The 16,481-nt window shown below is 42.5% G+C and overlaps 1 protein-coding gene across 5 annotated transcripts in view; it reads right to left on the minus strand.

The window, feature by feature from the left end:
* The window catches only part of MAP2K5 (mitogen-activated protein kinase kinase 5), a 242,706-nt gene that overhangs the window by 19,597 nt on the left and 206,628 nt on the right, over positions 1-16,481 (minus strand). The window lies entirely within an intron of this gene.

Genomic DNA, 16,481 nt, shown 5'->3' on the forward strand with positions numbered 1-16,481 from the left:
TAAACATTTGGAAAAAGTATTCCTCCTCATACTTAATAAAAGAAATGCAAATTAAAACATCAACTAGATACCATCTTACCATTGATTAGACTGGCAAGATTAAAATCTGGGCCGGGCGCGGTGGCTCACGCCTGTAATCCTAGCACTCTGGGAGGCCGAGGTGGGTGGATCGTTTGAGCTCAGGAGTTCGAGACCAGCCTGAGCAAGAGCGAGACCCCATCTCTACTAAAAATAGAAAGAAATTATATGGACAGCTAAAAATATATAGAGAAAAAATTAGCCGGGCACGGTGGTGCATGCCTGTAGTCCCAGCTACTCGGGAGGCTGAGACAGGAGGATCGCTTGAGCTCAGGAGTTTGAGGTTGCTGTGAGCTAGGCTGACGCCACGGCACTCACTCTAGCCTGGGCAACAGAGTGAGACTCTGTCTCAAAAAAAAAAAAAAAAAAGATTAAAATCTGATAACTTAGTATCGAAGAGAAGGAGAACTGGCATTCTCACCTCTAGTATACAAAGATGCATATTTAGAGAGAGAGTCACAGTTTCAATGACAAAAATCTGGAAATGGTCAAAATGTTCTATGGCAGCGTCTTGCTAAATAAAGATGGCACATTCATAATATGGAATACCAGGCAGCCATTAAAATGAATGAGGTAGACCTTTATATGATATGAGAATATCTCAAAAATATATTAAGTGAAAAAGGTGCAGAATAAAAAGAATTAAAAATTTCAGAAGGACACACAAGCTACTACTAATAGTGCTTATCTCTAGACAGTGGAGCTGGTGGACATGGGAGGGAGGTTGGAAGAAAGCCAACTTCTTATTGTAGGTCCTTCTGTACTACTTGAATTTTTAATCATAATTTTAAAACTAGTTTTAGAAGGGCCAGGTGAGGTGGCTCATGCCTGTAATCCTAGCACCCTGGGAGGCCAAGGCGGGAAGATCACTTGAGGTCAGGAGTTCAAGACCAGCATGAGCAAGAGTGAGACCCTGTCTCTATAAAAAAATAAAAAAATTAGCTGGGCGTGGTGGTATGCACTTGTAGTCCCACCTACTCAGGAGGCTGAGGCAGGAGGATCACTTGATTCCAGGAGTATGAAGTTGCAGTGAGCTGTGATGACGCCACTGCACTCTAGCCCGGGCAACAGAATGAGATCCTGTCTAAAAAAATAATAATAATAAAATAAAAAATTAAAAAACTACCAGCCTGAGCAAGAGTGAGACCCCGTCTCTACTAAAAATAGAAAGAAATTATATGGACAACTAAAATATATATATACAAAAAATTAGCCGGGCATGGTGGCGCATGCCTGTAGTCCCAGCTACTCGGGAGGCAGAGGCAGTAGGATCGCTTAAGTCCAGGAGTTTGAGGTTGCTGTGAGGTAGACTGACGCCACGGCACTCACTCTAGCCCGGGCAACAGAGTGAGACTCTGTCTCAAAAAAAAAAAACTAGTTTTAGAAAATAAATGGTCATGAGGGCAGGAATAAACATTTTGGGGGAAGCTACTATTTTCTAACTACTGTGCTATAGAGCTTATGTGCATCATCCAGTTTGGATTTTCACAAAACAATCATTACGTTGGTCACTATTATCCCCTTTCCATGAAGTGGGAACTAAAGTGTCCAGGGGAGAAACAATTTGCTCAAGGGGACCCTCTTACCCATCGACCTTCAATAATGAAAGAGTATCCATAAAATAGAGAAGTTTTTCCAAAACTTAACACAGCCTTGGGCTACCTGCCTACTCCAGCAGCCATGGGGGGTGTCGGGGAGAAGTCAAGACAACAGGCTTCTGATTTTGGCCAAATCAAATTTCTGAAAACATTTTATTTCTGTATCATAAAAGAGAAGAGGGCCTAGGGACCCCAGGGCTATATACTCTTTAAGTAAACAATGCTTGGCAACCAAGGGCTCAAACACAAAAAGGGAAGTATTTCCCTAATTAAACATGAATTAACTCCAAAGGAAACCCAATTGTAGTTCCATGAAAGGTAGCTGACCCAGACCAGCAGACTCTCAAGGCGAGAGCAGGGACTGAGAAGTATCCAGAGTAGTCTCTACACCTAGCCCTGTGCTGGGCCAAGAAAGTTTACTCTCCACCTTCTCATTCCTCCATTCTTCCCAATAAAAGGAGTCTTGTTATTTTTGGGTAACAGATTCTACAGCAACATTTTTAAAAAGCTAGGTTTTATTTGTCCTAGGGTCTGCCAGCACACGCTGTAATTAAAATGTTGATTAGTAAACAGTTTAAATATATGACAGACAATGCAGTTAAAGCCTACAGTTAGGTCAATATGTGATTTAGATTTGCCATTTAAAAAATCCCATTTAAATTTTGCATACATTAATCACTACCATACTTCAAGGTTCTGATATCCACCTGACTACAATATTAAAATAAAACTTGCTGCCCCAGGGAAATCCTACTTATTCTTAATTGTTTCGAGGCTTTGATGGGCTTTTAATCTAAGATTAATTTATGCAATTTTAAATAACTCTTCTTATGATTAATAAGCTTGAAAATTAAAAGGAGTCTAAAGCAATTATAATGAGCATTTGGTCATAACCTCATTAGAAGAAGGAGTGAAGGATACAGCTCTGGAATTCTTACAAGACTACAATTTAAGGTTACTTTTAGAGAAGTCAAACATAGTTCCTGAAATTGCAAAGGCAGGTTAGCAAAGGTCAGTGTTAAAATGACGGCTAGCTAGATTAGCATACTAATGATTTTCCCTGATAGTGACAGAGAGGACACTGAAAAGAAGATGCAGAAAGAGAGACAAGTGACATGCTGCTGAGAAGCTAGAGGCTCTGAACTCGGCTTCCTGTTGGTTTGGCTAGAGACCTCCATGGAATTTCAGAAAGAGCCAGAGGGTTAGGACATTCCTATTCACAAATCAGCTTCAGCAGAGGGCCTGGCCCACCTGGAGCAGGCTGAGATCAGCCCTGTGTGTCCCCCTTGCTTGCTCACCGGCCTGTCATGGTGTAGCCTCGCCTAGCCACCTCCCAGCTTAAGAACCAACAACAGCCTCCAGCTGCCTCACTTCTCTTTGCCGTGTGAAACCCTTCCTTCCAGATTGCATTGGCCCTGCCCAACCAACTTTACCCCCATCATTTCCAAGGGCCTTCTTTGTTTTGGTCAGGGTGGGTTCCTCACTGTCCTCTGTTCCCTCTAGTCTCAGGGTATGCCACTTTCTCTTCCTGGAACACCTTCCCTCTTAATAGCAGTGATGATGATGATGATGGTGGTGGTAATGGTTACTATTTACTGAGGACTTAGTTTATGCCAGACACTATGCTAAGCACGTAACATACTTTCATCTCACTTAAATTTCATGCTTTGTGAGAACCCATTTTCCTGTACTCAGGCCTGCACTGAGCTGTCTCCCTGGCTGCCACTGTCCCTCGGCTGCCCTTTCCTGAGTTCCCATACCACCCAAGCTAGCAGCACACAGCTTGTTCTGCCTTCTCCAGATGTTGCTGAAGTGCGTGTCTAGTCTGCTCTTGAGGACACGGATGTTTCTTGTATTCTTTCCGAACCCATGGCAGCACCTCAAGGACCCGGACAACAAATACTTGTTGACTGTTTTGCAGTAATTCCCTCCAATGACATGCTCATTATATTTTATCGGTAACAGAGGGCAGACACAAAAAAGTTAAGTCTGCCAGTGAGTGGGGAGGAATGACCCACAGAGACCCACCCCTGAGAAAATGAACTACCAATTCGGTGGGCACTAACCGCAAACATTCAGCACGTGTATACTTTGTTCTATATGTCACATTAAGTTCCACTAAACACATCTGTCTTCCAAGAAGTGACTGGCTGGAGATACCCCAGAAGATTAGACAGATGAGAACATCATGACCCCAAAAAGCTGAATGATTTAGTGCCCCACATGTGTCTAGCATTTTACAGTTTACAAACACATTTTCATAAACTCCATCTTATGTAAGTTTTAAAAAACTACTAAAAAGCCCCTTGTGAAATTGGTATCATTACCCCATTTTACAGATGAAGCAGCCCGGGCTCAGATGAGCTAAGTAAATAGCTGTTGCTTACTTCGTTTCCTAGAGGTAGTGCCTGTACTTGAAACTGTATTTTCTGATACCAGAATCAATCCCCTTCCAGTCTCCCATGTTGCTTCTTGGCTCACGTTCACACGACAGACTGATTTCCAAGTTTCTAAAGCCCGTCCTCAGCCTCCCTTTTACAGAAGGCAGAGTCCTGCCAGTTGTTCCAAACCTTTCCACCTTTCCAGTTCTACCATGATGGTTACAGAAATGAGTGAGGTCATGGCTCCAAGACTGGGCTCCTGCTGCTCCCACTCCTCGAGTGCCTGTGCCGGTATGGATATCTCTGGCCTGTCTTCCCCTCCCTGCCCTCCGTCTCCCTTCCTGGTGGACCCTGATGTCTATTGGGCTTACTATTCTGTGTGACCCAACTACTTTGTTCACATGTCTCTTATGGCACTCACCATAATTTGAGTTTTATTTCACTGAGTTTTTTGATATTTTATTCAACAGAGATTACTGAACAGCTATGCGGTGCCTTGTATCATGTGAGCTGCAGGGGATGCCATGGTTACATAAAAGCCATACTTCCTCACTACACTGTCAGCTCCTGGAGGGCGGGATTAGTGTCTGATCTCTGTATTCCTTACAGCTGTGCCACTCAAGCAGTTGGCCTGTGAGCTGCTGGCTACTGGTTTGCAACCAGAGAAGTAGCCATGCAACCACGTAGACCAACAGACAGCTTCCTTCACTGAGAAAGTTTTGCTACAAAATGTCAGCTGAACTAAACAGAATGCTTTGAGACATGCTTGGTTCATATTCTGGCACAAACTCCTTATCTTGCTGTGTTCAAGAAACAGTTCAGATACTACCACTGGTCCACAGCCCATACTTTGAGTATCATTAAACTATAGCACCTCTGCACAGAGAATGGGCTCAGTAAAGTTTGCTGAATTAAAAGAAATTTCTCCCAAACCCAAGGAACAACATCTCTTGGACGCCACTCATTTCTATAACCATGATGATGGAACTGGAAAGGTGGAAAGTTGTGTGGCCAGACAAGTGGAAGGACATATGCCCTCGGTTTTTGCTGCATGTTGCCAAAACCAAAAAAACAATAATAACTTACACATTCTCACAGCTTCCCCTCCGATAACCGACTAACACACCAGGTGCAGAGTGCTGGTAATTACTTTCTCTCTTCCTATTGTGTTTTGTTTGTACTGAGGTTCAGGCTTCCACCAGGCTGCTGCCGCTTAGGGACGGCTGGCGAGTGTGTGCGGCCATCTGCTCTCTGCCTCACCCGTGGCCCTGCGGATGCGGGACGAGGCACCAAGGCGGAAGGGACCTTAAGGATTGAGTTGAGCACAGCATCCTAGAGGGCAATGGCTTCACAAGCACACTGCCAGAATCCTGCAAGTTTCTTTGCAGGGTACTATACTTGTATTTAGTTTTATTTTTCTGACTGCAGGAAATAGCTGGACTTAGCTGAAATTCTCGAAACCACAGTAACATTCCTCTGCCTATTATGTACCAATGGATATAGCTTTGATGTAGTGTAGTAGAAAAGTCCTCTGTTCTTCCTGGCTGTGTGACTCTAGGCAAGTAAGTTAACCTCTCTGAGCCCCAGTTTATGCATCAATAAAATGCAAACAAGAATAATCCTTACAGTGCTCATGTGAAGGTCAAATGAGACAACTTATATGAAAGAACTCTCTAATTCAAGGGTTTAAAATGTTACCGATATAGAATCATTTCTATATAAGAGATCTATTTCTTTTTAAGGTTAAAGAACAGAATCCTTTCTAAATTCATCTTCAGTCCCAAATTACATACAATTTTTACTCCAATGTCTCTCAAGTTAGTTCAGAGAAAATAAATTACAGTACAAATTTTGGATAATGTGGATATTAGAGGGTCTGGCTTTTTCCTTATGACATAAGCTTTGTTTTGCCTTTCTGTGCAGAAAAGTAATATACTAACATAAATACTCAAATGTCCCACAAGGTCCAGCTTACCTGTCACCCATTCCCAAATCCTCCCCAGACACCCCTAGCTGTAAGAAATCTTTCTTTCCCCAGAACTCATTTTAAATTCACATTATTTTAATTCAACGATCATTTATTTGAGCATTCTACTCAGGCTAGATGCTAAGGATACAAAGATAACTAAAATATGATCTTATGCTCTATCTAGGATTCATGGTCTCACTTACGGACTACACCTCTTATGTAAACAAGTTACTGCCAGAAAGTGTGAGCAGCACAATAAGAGAGGCACTTGCAAGGGGGAAGGATGACATGCAAGAGAAGTCCTCCGCCCAACTGAAGCAGGTTTAGGAAAGCTTCACAGAGCCTGTGCCAGTTGGGTCTTGCAGGCCGAGTAGGAGTTCACCGTGTGGAGGTGAGGAAATAGTATTCCTGGCCGAGGAAATAGCACGAGCTATGAGAAACTGTGTGAGAATGCCTCCCGCATTTGGGGACTGCCAGAATCGTGGCGTGTAAAGGAGTGGCCTGAGGTGAAGGGGCAGGCGAAGGTGGGACGGGTAGGTGAGCTTGGACGTTTCTATCCTTATCTTCCCCGCTAGACTGTAAGCTGGCTGGGGTCAGGACTCAGGGCTGACGTGCTGCTTCCTCAGCATCAGGCAGGATGCTCTGCACACAGCAGATGCTCAAGAAATAAAAACGGCAAGCGCATACTGAAATGCACCTTTGTGATGCCCAAATCGTGTTCTCTCCCTATCTCACAACGGGAGAAAAGGCTTCTGAAATACAAATCTGCACCAGACGTGCAGTGGGTTATAATTCAGCCAGCCCCTACCAGGCATCCTCGAGCCTTCCTTTGGTACTTAACCCACTTTCCAGACGATGCGGCACCGCCGTCTGCGCAGGAGAGCTGGAAAGGGGGCCGTTTCAGAAGGAAAGAAGGACTGTGTGCCCCCGAAGCTCTGCTGACCTCCCTGACGGGGGGAGGAAAGCTTGCTTTGAAGAAAGAACTTTCCAGCACAGAGCTGGTGCCACAGGCCCTGCCTAAAGCAGCATTCCAGGGTTGCTGATTTGCCTTCCTGAGAGCTGGAGTGAGAGAATTCCAGAGGCAAGGCTGTGGCTTAAAAAAAAAAAAAAAAATCATGTTTAATTTAAAAATTAGAAACTGGAGCAGGCTGTGAGCACAGGGGTTGATTGAAACAAAATTTAAATTCCTGTCAAGCCCATTTAAACACGGGGGCCCTTCATAGACAATTAGCTGCTCCCTGTGAATGCTGAATAAACTCAGGCCTGGTCACTGCGAGAAGAGAGGCGCCTACTGTGAGGCGCTGAAAAAAAAATTAACTAAAATCAGGCTGTATGAAATATTTAGCCTTCCAGTATATCACAGGGGTTTGAAAGTGTAAACAAGACAAAAATCGATTCCTTGGTGCCCTCAAATCAATCCCCCAAAATGGTTAGGGCATCTGTTTCTGCTAAATTTTGTTTACATCGGCAGATTTGCCTTAATTGCAGTTGTTTATCTCTCATTGTCCCTGGGGCCCTAATCTCCCGATTACTAATACTTAACACTCATTTCACATCTAAAGCTACTTCTAATCCTCAACAGGTTTTGGGGGCTCTTAAAATTATTGAAACCGCAGAGGCGGGAGACACAGCCTCTTTGTGAAAGGAACATTTTCTTATCTACTACCAGCTGGGCCCAATCATCACCAGGGATGGCTACAACAAAGGTGCTAAAAGGCTCTTCCACAATGACTGCTGCTCCACTGGGGATTCAGAGGATAAAAAGGAGCTTTGATGGAAAAATCTGAACAAGAGGCTAAAGCAGTCCAGCCAAATAAAGTTACTGTCATAATCAAATGCTGTCAATCACCATGAAAATCCAATTAAAAATGTTTCAGCACAGCCCTCTTAAGTGGAAAAATGTACCCTATTTATACAAATTTTTGTCAACTCCACACCAATCCCACAACTAGAAAGTCCTGCTATTAATTGAATCCCCCTTCCCCCAACTTTAAAAAGAGATGCAGGCCATTCAGAAGCCTTCCGAGGGAGCTAAGGCACACAGAGGCTATTGGTATACAATTAAGAGTTAATCGGGTTACATTTGAAAATTCCATTTTTATTTGTGTCAAGGGAACCTTTGCACAAATAAACGAATGGTACCTATTCTCCTACTTCAGAATCAGTGACCATTTATATTAAGAGAACAGAAAAACGGTAAACCAGGATACTGGAAAGAAACTAGTCCATGCTCTGGCAAATGTCTCTCGGTAGACCAAGGCCTAATGTTTAATTCTAATCTTGAAAATTAAATAGAGGACAGAAGGCCCAAATGTCTCCAATGCCTTTCTGCAGTCTCTAAATGGCCAAGTGAACCTCAAATTATCTGAAGGCAGATTTGGTCCCCCAAATAACTGTGTACCTAAAAACTGTGTACCTGAAACCACAAGCCTCATGATCCCCAAAGGTCTCTCTCAAACTGCTACAAATTAAAAAGCAAACAACCCATTAAAACAAATCCAGCTGGTTACAATTGTAAATAGGAGGCTTCTAATATTCTTTGCAGCCCTTAAAATTCCTGGATAGACTCATTAATAATTGATAAGAATTGCATCTATTTATTGGTGTGTACTCACAGGAAAACAACTTTGCTACCTTCAACAGCAATTCCCAAATCCCAGGGACTAGCTTTAGGATCCTTTTACATTTCCCCCACAAATGGCTAAATGTCTCTGGTCTTTCTCGACTGACTCCACTATTCCCAAGAGCTGAGGAGTGGGTGGTATGCATCTGATATGCTGATAGATAAAAACCTGGGGGCCCCCTGCCATCAATCTAATCAGGCAAATATGGAGCTGGCCAGGTGGTGTCCTCTAGGTCTTTGCTCTCTGATGACCTCTTGATGTAGAATTAACTGTGAGAGGTGAATTCTCAAGTGGTCAGAATGCACACGGAAGCTCACAGGTGATGCTGATCAACTCCTGCTCAGCACTTCCTGGCTCTGCCCACACATCCAGGGTGGGATGGCTGAACCCTGGTGCCTGTTCTGACTGGTTATGCCCATGCTGTACTGGTTGTTAAATGCTTTGAAGATTATCCCTGCAAACATTGTAACATCCTAGAAATGTCATTATTTTAGCACCAAATTATCTTACCCAGATGACCTCTCCTAGCAGGCGGTCAAACAAAAACATTTTGTCAGACCATGTATTCTAGTACGGTCTTACCCTAATTTATACTATATATCATAATGTCAAGGGATTGCTTTTCCTTGGGTCAGTTTCTTCAGCTTTACTTTATGAGTTCCTGGAGAACAAGAGACATGTCTTATTGTCTTTATCTGTTCAGTGTCTAGTATGGTTTTACTGAATTGGATCATAGAGAACAGCACACACAACCAATAGTGTTTTGCCTGAATGACAGCAGAATAGGACCAAACCCGGCACTGAATTGTAAAATCATGATCCTCCTTCAAGGGACTTACAATCTAGTTGGAACAAAAGGCATTAAATTATGAGTTTCACCTTTGGCTACTCCTTGTAATCACCTAGAGAGCTTTAAAAAATAAAAAAAAAAGTACCTGCTCCCCGACCCAAATGCCAGAGATTCTTTGATCTGGGTTGAGATCCAGGCATTTTTTTTCTATCTTTTTTTAAACCTCCCAGATAATTCTGATGAGCTGCCAGGATTAAGAACCACTGTACTACATGGAACAACTCGTGGCTTCAAGATGAAAGTATAATTAGGTACTGCTCCAAGTTAGGCACAATATATTCTGGAAGGCTTCAGAGAAGGGAGCAGGAACTGTGAAGGGAAGAGTGGGGAAAAGCCACAGGGAAGAGGGTGAAGAGGTCTTCAAGAAGGGGAGCCTTCTAGGCAGAGGACACCGCCCACAGAGCAGAAACCTCCAGTGAGCTGAGCAGTGTCAGACGAGGAACTGATGTGTAACGTTACCCACCAAAGACCCACCTCAGCCCCTGTGAATCTGGCACGACACTGAAGAGCAGCCTGACTGGCCCGCTTTACCGCAGCCAACATTACCAAACTCTTCTGCAATCAATGAATGCTACACAGTCTCAATGTGCCTGGAAGCGAGATGCTGGGAAGATGACAGTCAGCCCAATAAAACACGAAAGCAGCACTGCAGGCACGAGTTCAAACAACCGCAATATTAAACAGACAAATCATCACCATATTAAGAGATCTGACTTGACTGATGGAGGAAAAAGTTATTCTTTACTGGGAAATTAAAATTGTCAGATCACCATGATCAAGGAATGACAGATTTTATCTGTCTGTATGTCTATTGCTATATGCACATACATAAAGATATATGTATACACACACACACGTATTTATCTGCTAAAGTCTCATGAAAAGATTAAGCAGTCACTCTATGGAAAAACAAAGCCTGTTTTCTGGGGTTATAATCTCTCTGTTCTTGCTGAAGTGCTAATGTGTCATCAAAAATTCAAATTAAAGCTGTCTGATTTAGTGCGATCTCAAGCATCCAGTGATTCTGCCGTTGTAATTATGTGCAATTAAAAAGCTAAAATCAACTTCTTTACTAGTGGATTTCTATTTATAAGCAGACTCAAACAGATGATTTTAATGGCCTTCAGAACTAGAAAAAAAAATCATTACATGGTTGTCAACTGGACCCTCCAAGAGGCCCCCATGCTCCTGTGATGACTTCTGTGCACGAAAGAAGTATTTAGTTGAAGTTACAACCCAAGTCAGGATTTCTTCCTGCAAATTCTGGGTGGGGTAGCTAACATGCTACCTCCAAATGAATAACTAAGAGCAAAACGGTGTCTACAAGAATGGCAAGCCAGACCCATTATGAGTCTGGCCTTAAAGGTTTATTTTATTAATAAAACATGCTGTATATAACAGAGGCAATAGCTAAAGTTCACAACTGCTTATCAACCATCATTAGTATTTTAAAAAGTTTAGATATTTGCAAGCACAGTGATCCATGAGCACAATCCAAGGGGGCTAGGGGAATGTGCCTTTCTTCGTATTTGTGCTTAGGGCACATACAAGCTCTGAATCAAAATAAACTGCAACTCATCTCTGGCCTGTTTAGAATGATGTTGAGCTTTATCTGAGCCCTGTGCTCCCAGAACGCAGTAGCAGGTGAGACGTGCCCCCACCCTTTTGTGAACCACCAAGGAGCACCCACTCTCACAGAGGTAAGATCCTTTCCCATCTTTCCATAAGACGCCCTGATGACTCCTTGTTCACCTGCCTCCACCAAACCTTGGCCTCTTCCCTTTTCTTGGAGCTGTTCTTCATTAATAAACATTCTCCCTATTGCAATAGCCTGAATAAAATCATCTTCTTAATTGTCCAGTGCATTTTGTCTTTCATAGTGATCAGAAGGTTTGGGGCTAATAATGGCAAACAAAGCCATTTGGTGTAAACTCCAAAGTCACACAGGAATTTGAGTGCTAGAGCGACAAAAATCTAACCTGGTGGTCACTCCGGTTTTTACAGGGACCATGCAGAGGCCCAGTTTATCATGCACCTTGATTAACTGAGAGAACTACCAACCAACCAATCTGAAAATGTAATTACAATCAGGTTTTGAAAAGCAGAAAAGCTACCAGTGACAACTTAATTTAGAGGAGTTAAATAAGTTAACATCTCTTAGCAAGTAATTAAATGTTTAAACAGATTTTTCTAGAGCAGTTTGGTGTTTATTAGCCCCCAAACATTACCACCTCTTATACATAAAGCCTTCACTGAGAAATGAGATGCCTTCACGTTTGCAGCTGCTGGGATTTCACGAAGAAAAAAAATCCAAGAGTATTATTCTGATTATAACTGACACCATACGACCCACACCTGCTTCTTGTATTTCCAGTACCACTATTTACTTGTTTTCTAAGCAAAATGTCAAATTTCAATTGCAAACTGCACACCGTGTTTCTTCTGGATGCCTGGACTGAAAATCAAATTCAAGGAAATGCTAAATGAGGACGCCCTGCTCTGGAATGTACAAGGAAATGCACAAAATAACAGGCATTATTAGAACCTAAGGAGAAAACCCATGTTTTTAAACAATTACTAAAGCAGTATAGTAATAGCATAAAGACAATTTCTGCGCCAGCTTGTTTCTCTGAAATTCTCTCTGCCACTGAACAGCTAGAACAGATAATAACTATTAGTAAATCAAACTCCTCTGCAATATCCAGCTGTGCCTCACGCATTTACATACAGATAGAATGGGTATATGTTTTTAATATGTATGTGATACGTACTTTTACCACAGCCGAAGTGCATGCTACAAAGAAGGAGGAGAATGGGAATCGGATCAGCATGAGATAATAAAGTGGCCTAGATAAAGTATTAGCCAGCGATTGATCTCAAACCGGGATGCGGCTTCTTCTGACCTGATTACTTACTATGCATAGATTCCATTAAATAGAGCTTAGACATGGAAAGCTTCTGGAAATACTCTAAATGCATAGAAGGATCGACAGCACTCTGAGCCCAAATTGTAACTGTGAGGGTGCCCACGGTCCACACCCCTCCCTGCTCGAGTCAAGGCTCACATTCAGGATGGGCTGGGAGGTTAAAGGGCTGCCTGACAGCTGGTGGGAAGCCCTGCAGAGTCCCACAGGGAGGGCTTTTCCCTGCCAAGCAAGCACCCCCCAACTCCGCCCACCCCCAACCTTCCCTCCTGAGCTGCTGGTCTGGTCCTGGCCACACAGCTCTAAGGAACAGAATGGGAAGGTAGTGAGGGAGCTTCGTAATCATGTAGGGTCATGGTCCCCTTTGAAAAACTGATGACAGCCATGAATTCCTCTTTTCAGGAAAAAATGCAAATCTTCACATGCACACACGATTCTGGATGTAATTTCAGAGCTCTGACTTCCTGAAGTCATAGACCCTTGGTCAAGAGCTGCTGATCTAGTCCACCCCTCGGTTTTGCAGATGAAGATACTGAAGTGGAGCGGGAATACAGTCTGAGGTTGCACAAAGGAAGGGACTCGGTAGAGGCCCTCCCTGCTAAGTCACAGCCAGACCTAGGCCACCAAAGAACCCTGAAGGAAGGTTAATTCCTTAGAAGGAATTCTTTGTGATTTACAGAAGCAAATGGTCTATACAGTAATGTTTCTCATCATATCCCTTTTACTTAAAAATATTTAAATATACAAACTGAATAGAAAAACCAGACTTGAACCCCTATTTCAATGGTCCCATCTTAGGTTGTCTCTCTGTCACTGTGTTTAAGGGTCTGATTTTTATTTTTTTGCTTCCCTCAATTTGATTACTGACATTTTGGAGAAACTTCTCTACCATCTTTGCATTATCTTCCTCTCCCCTCTTGCTGCAGTCTTGCCAATCCTTTGTGACTGGCACAAGCTGGCTTTTCCCCACACCAGACATGGCATCCTTGCATGGCTGTGTGAAGCACGATGACCGTTCTTGTCTGCCACCTCCTCAGAGACTCCACTGTCTGAAAGTTTTTCCTAAGTTTGTTGGTCCTAGGTCCCAAAGCTGGGGCAGCACTGCCACAGGTCACTCTTATGATTTGCATCAGCCTGATTTAAAAGTTGTTCCTTAATAATGGAATCATTGGCTGGGTGTGGTGGCTCATTCCTACAACTCCAGCACTCTGGGAGGCCGAGGCAGGAGGATCACATGAGCTCAGGAGTTTGAGGTTACAGTGAGCTATGATAGCATCACTGAACTTCAGCCTAGGGGACAGAGTGCGACCCTCTTAAAAAACAAACCAAAATCAATCATTATCACAGGAACAGGTAAAGGGGTTCCTATCTGTCTGATTGTGTCAGCATGCAAAATGTTCTTGGCTATTTGCATGGCTAGTTTATTTTTGTTGGGTTTAAAGCTGACTCCTGATTTATGCAATAGGCTCTTAAAGAATTGAAGAAGGTCCTATACTTGAATGGGAATCCACTAGAGAATTCACTCAAGAAAAAAGACCTACGTGGGTGGATGTGCTGCTTTTATGTAGAGTCAAAGTTTTTAGACCTGGACACTAGGATTCCTTCTATAGAAGCCAGTTAAGAGACTGCCTAGCTGGTGGTGAACACGTTGTCTTAATTTGAACTCCACGAAATCAATGTCAAAGGGATCTCCACAGAACTCTGCAGTTCTTTTTACAATAGTTACTTCATTCCAGTTATTTGTATACTTGCCATATGACCTGCAAGACTATATTCATGTGGCTTACTCTTCTTTATGTCTTCTACTGAGTCTAGCAAGGGACTTTGCACATAGTGGTCTATAACTATCTGCTGAATTCAATTGTTTACTTGGTTCTGAGATCTCTTTAAGATGATGTGGATGCTGACCATAAACTTTTGAGTGAATTTTCTATGTAGCATAATGGCTACAAGCTAGAAAACTGTAGCAGCTCATAAGGACCCTGGTGTCTCCAAAATGTGAGCATTAAAGGAATTTCTTGGTCCAACTTTAAAATACTTCTGCTTAGGATACAAAAACTGACAACCATCTTAAGAACACCCACAAAGTGGAGGGAATAAAATAGCTAAATAACTAAATGAGTTCTAACACTGGGATTTTAATGGTCTCAAGAGTCTAACCTTGAGTTTTAGATTTTGTCTTTAAGACTGACATGGTCAGAAACTGCCAGTGATGATTTTAAGGTTTGATATTGGGTATTCTGGTATATACAGTGACCTTATGGAATAAAAGGACAAAAACCACTTGAGTGCCCACTATGTGCATGGCCAAGGCCCAGGAGTAAGGGTGATCTGGCCCACTTATCCCGTATTCTGATTTACTTAGGCTGGGACTTGCCGTGTTCACTGGTGAAGGTCACACATGGAGTTCATGAAAGATTTCCCAAATGGTGGATCTATAACTTTCAGTATTTCCACCTGACTCCACTTCTGATTTTCTTCCTTTGATTTGGAAAATGCGGGCCCACAGGGAAACCTTGACAATCCTGCAGGCCTCACATCTGATGCGGCCCAAGCTGCATAGCCCAAGCTATGCAGCCCAAGCTATGCAGCCCACGTTGGTACCCTGCTGGCTGGAGTTACTGCGCTTGGGAGATAAACTGCTCTTTTCATGAAAGGCATAGGCCCCCACCCACAGTGACAAATGGGCTCTACAGTTCATGCATTCCAGAGGAGGCTCTCGCCTTCCAGATGGGAGCACCATCAAATAGGTTGTAGGCAGAGAGGGAAAAGGAAAAATTAAAGCCATTAATATGCTAGAAGGAATAAAGAGAATAGTTCCTTAAGACTGGGTCCCTAGGATGTGACTCAGGTTCCTTAAGACAAGGGAAAACCCACCTTCTTTCCCATTCCCCATTGGGCCCAACCTTTTGGCCAAACGCAGGCAGGGCTCAAGCCCCTGACCACAGTGGCTTCACACACATTCTATTGTTTCCTGCCTCCTCACTGAGCCCTTACCAAATCAGTGGTGCCTCACTAGTGCTATACCTCTGGGAATAAACTCATTTAAAATCAAACAGTGAGCAGTACTAGAAATAATGTTAAATTAAGTATAGGATGGTGCTTCCTGTGACTACATTTTTCATTGTATTTTATTGATTTATTGATATTTATTAATTAAAAACGTGGAACAGCACACGCCAGGGTGTAGAGTTGTGAAGAGATATATCTAAATACATATCCCTTTCTCTTTCTCTCTCTCACATACACACACACACACACACACACACACACACAGACATTCACATCTACTTGCTTCTAAAGCATTGAAAGTACTCACCCTTTAGCCTTGTCTTTATGACTTGCCACCCTGGAGTGGTATTCCTTACCAACACACACATCCATATACATTTATGGGTGTACGTACAATCTGCAGATGTTTTAATTATAAGTGGCCAACTATTGTAGCATTGAAACATGCATTTACAAACAAATATCTGTTTTATGAAACCCTATTCCTTTGTTTTAATAGCTGAGCTATCCAGCCATAGCATAATAATGCACAAGGTAAATGGGTCTCCATCTCTAGAACCTGTTCCAAGTTTTCTCAAATGTGACTAACTGCAAGAATTTCCCAACCATCAAAGAGACCAAAAAAAAAAAAAGACCAGTTTATTCTAGACATGAAACCTGTACAGTTATAAACTGCAGAGGTTTTAGGGGTGAACTTTAACTTGAAACTATCCAGAAAACTGAGATTTTGCTCCGGGGAACACGAGGGAGAAACGTACCTTCCTGAAAAGCATTCACGACGCAAAATGGAAACATACTGTTATTTTATATTTGGGCATGAAATCTGTATTATGTAGAAATTTGGGTGCTTAAACTGTTTAATAGGTTGGAATACAATGGATGAAAACCTCTGAACTGATACCTTTAAAAAATATGTTATTTAAAGAGGTGAAAGAAAATTGGTAGGAATTTGTCTTGACTGCAGTAATCTAAAGACAGGGAATGGTATGCAAAACATTAGAAAGAGTAGACTATAATTATTACTTACTAATGCTCCATCCTAACA

This window comes from Eulemur rufifrons, chromosome 2 (assembly GCF_041146395.1).
Source record: "Eulemur rufifrons isolate Redbay chromosome 2, OSU_ERuf_1, whole genome shotgun sequence".
NCBI classification, from domain to species: domain Eukaryota; kingdom Metazoa; phylum Chordata; class Mammalia; order Primates; family Lemuridae; genus Eulemur; species Eulemur rufifrons.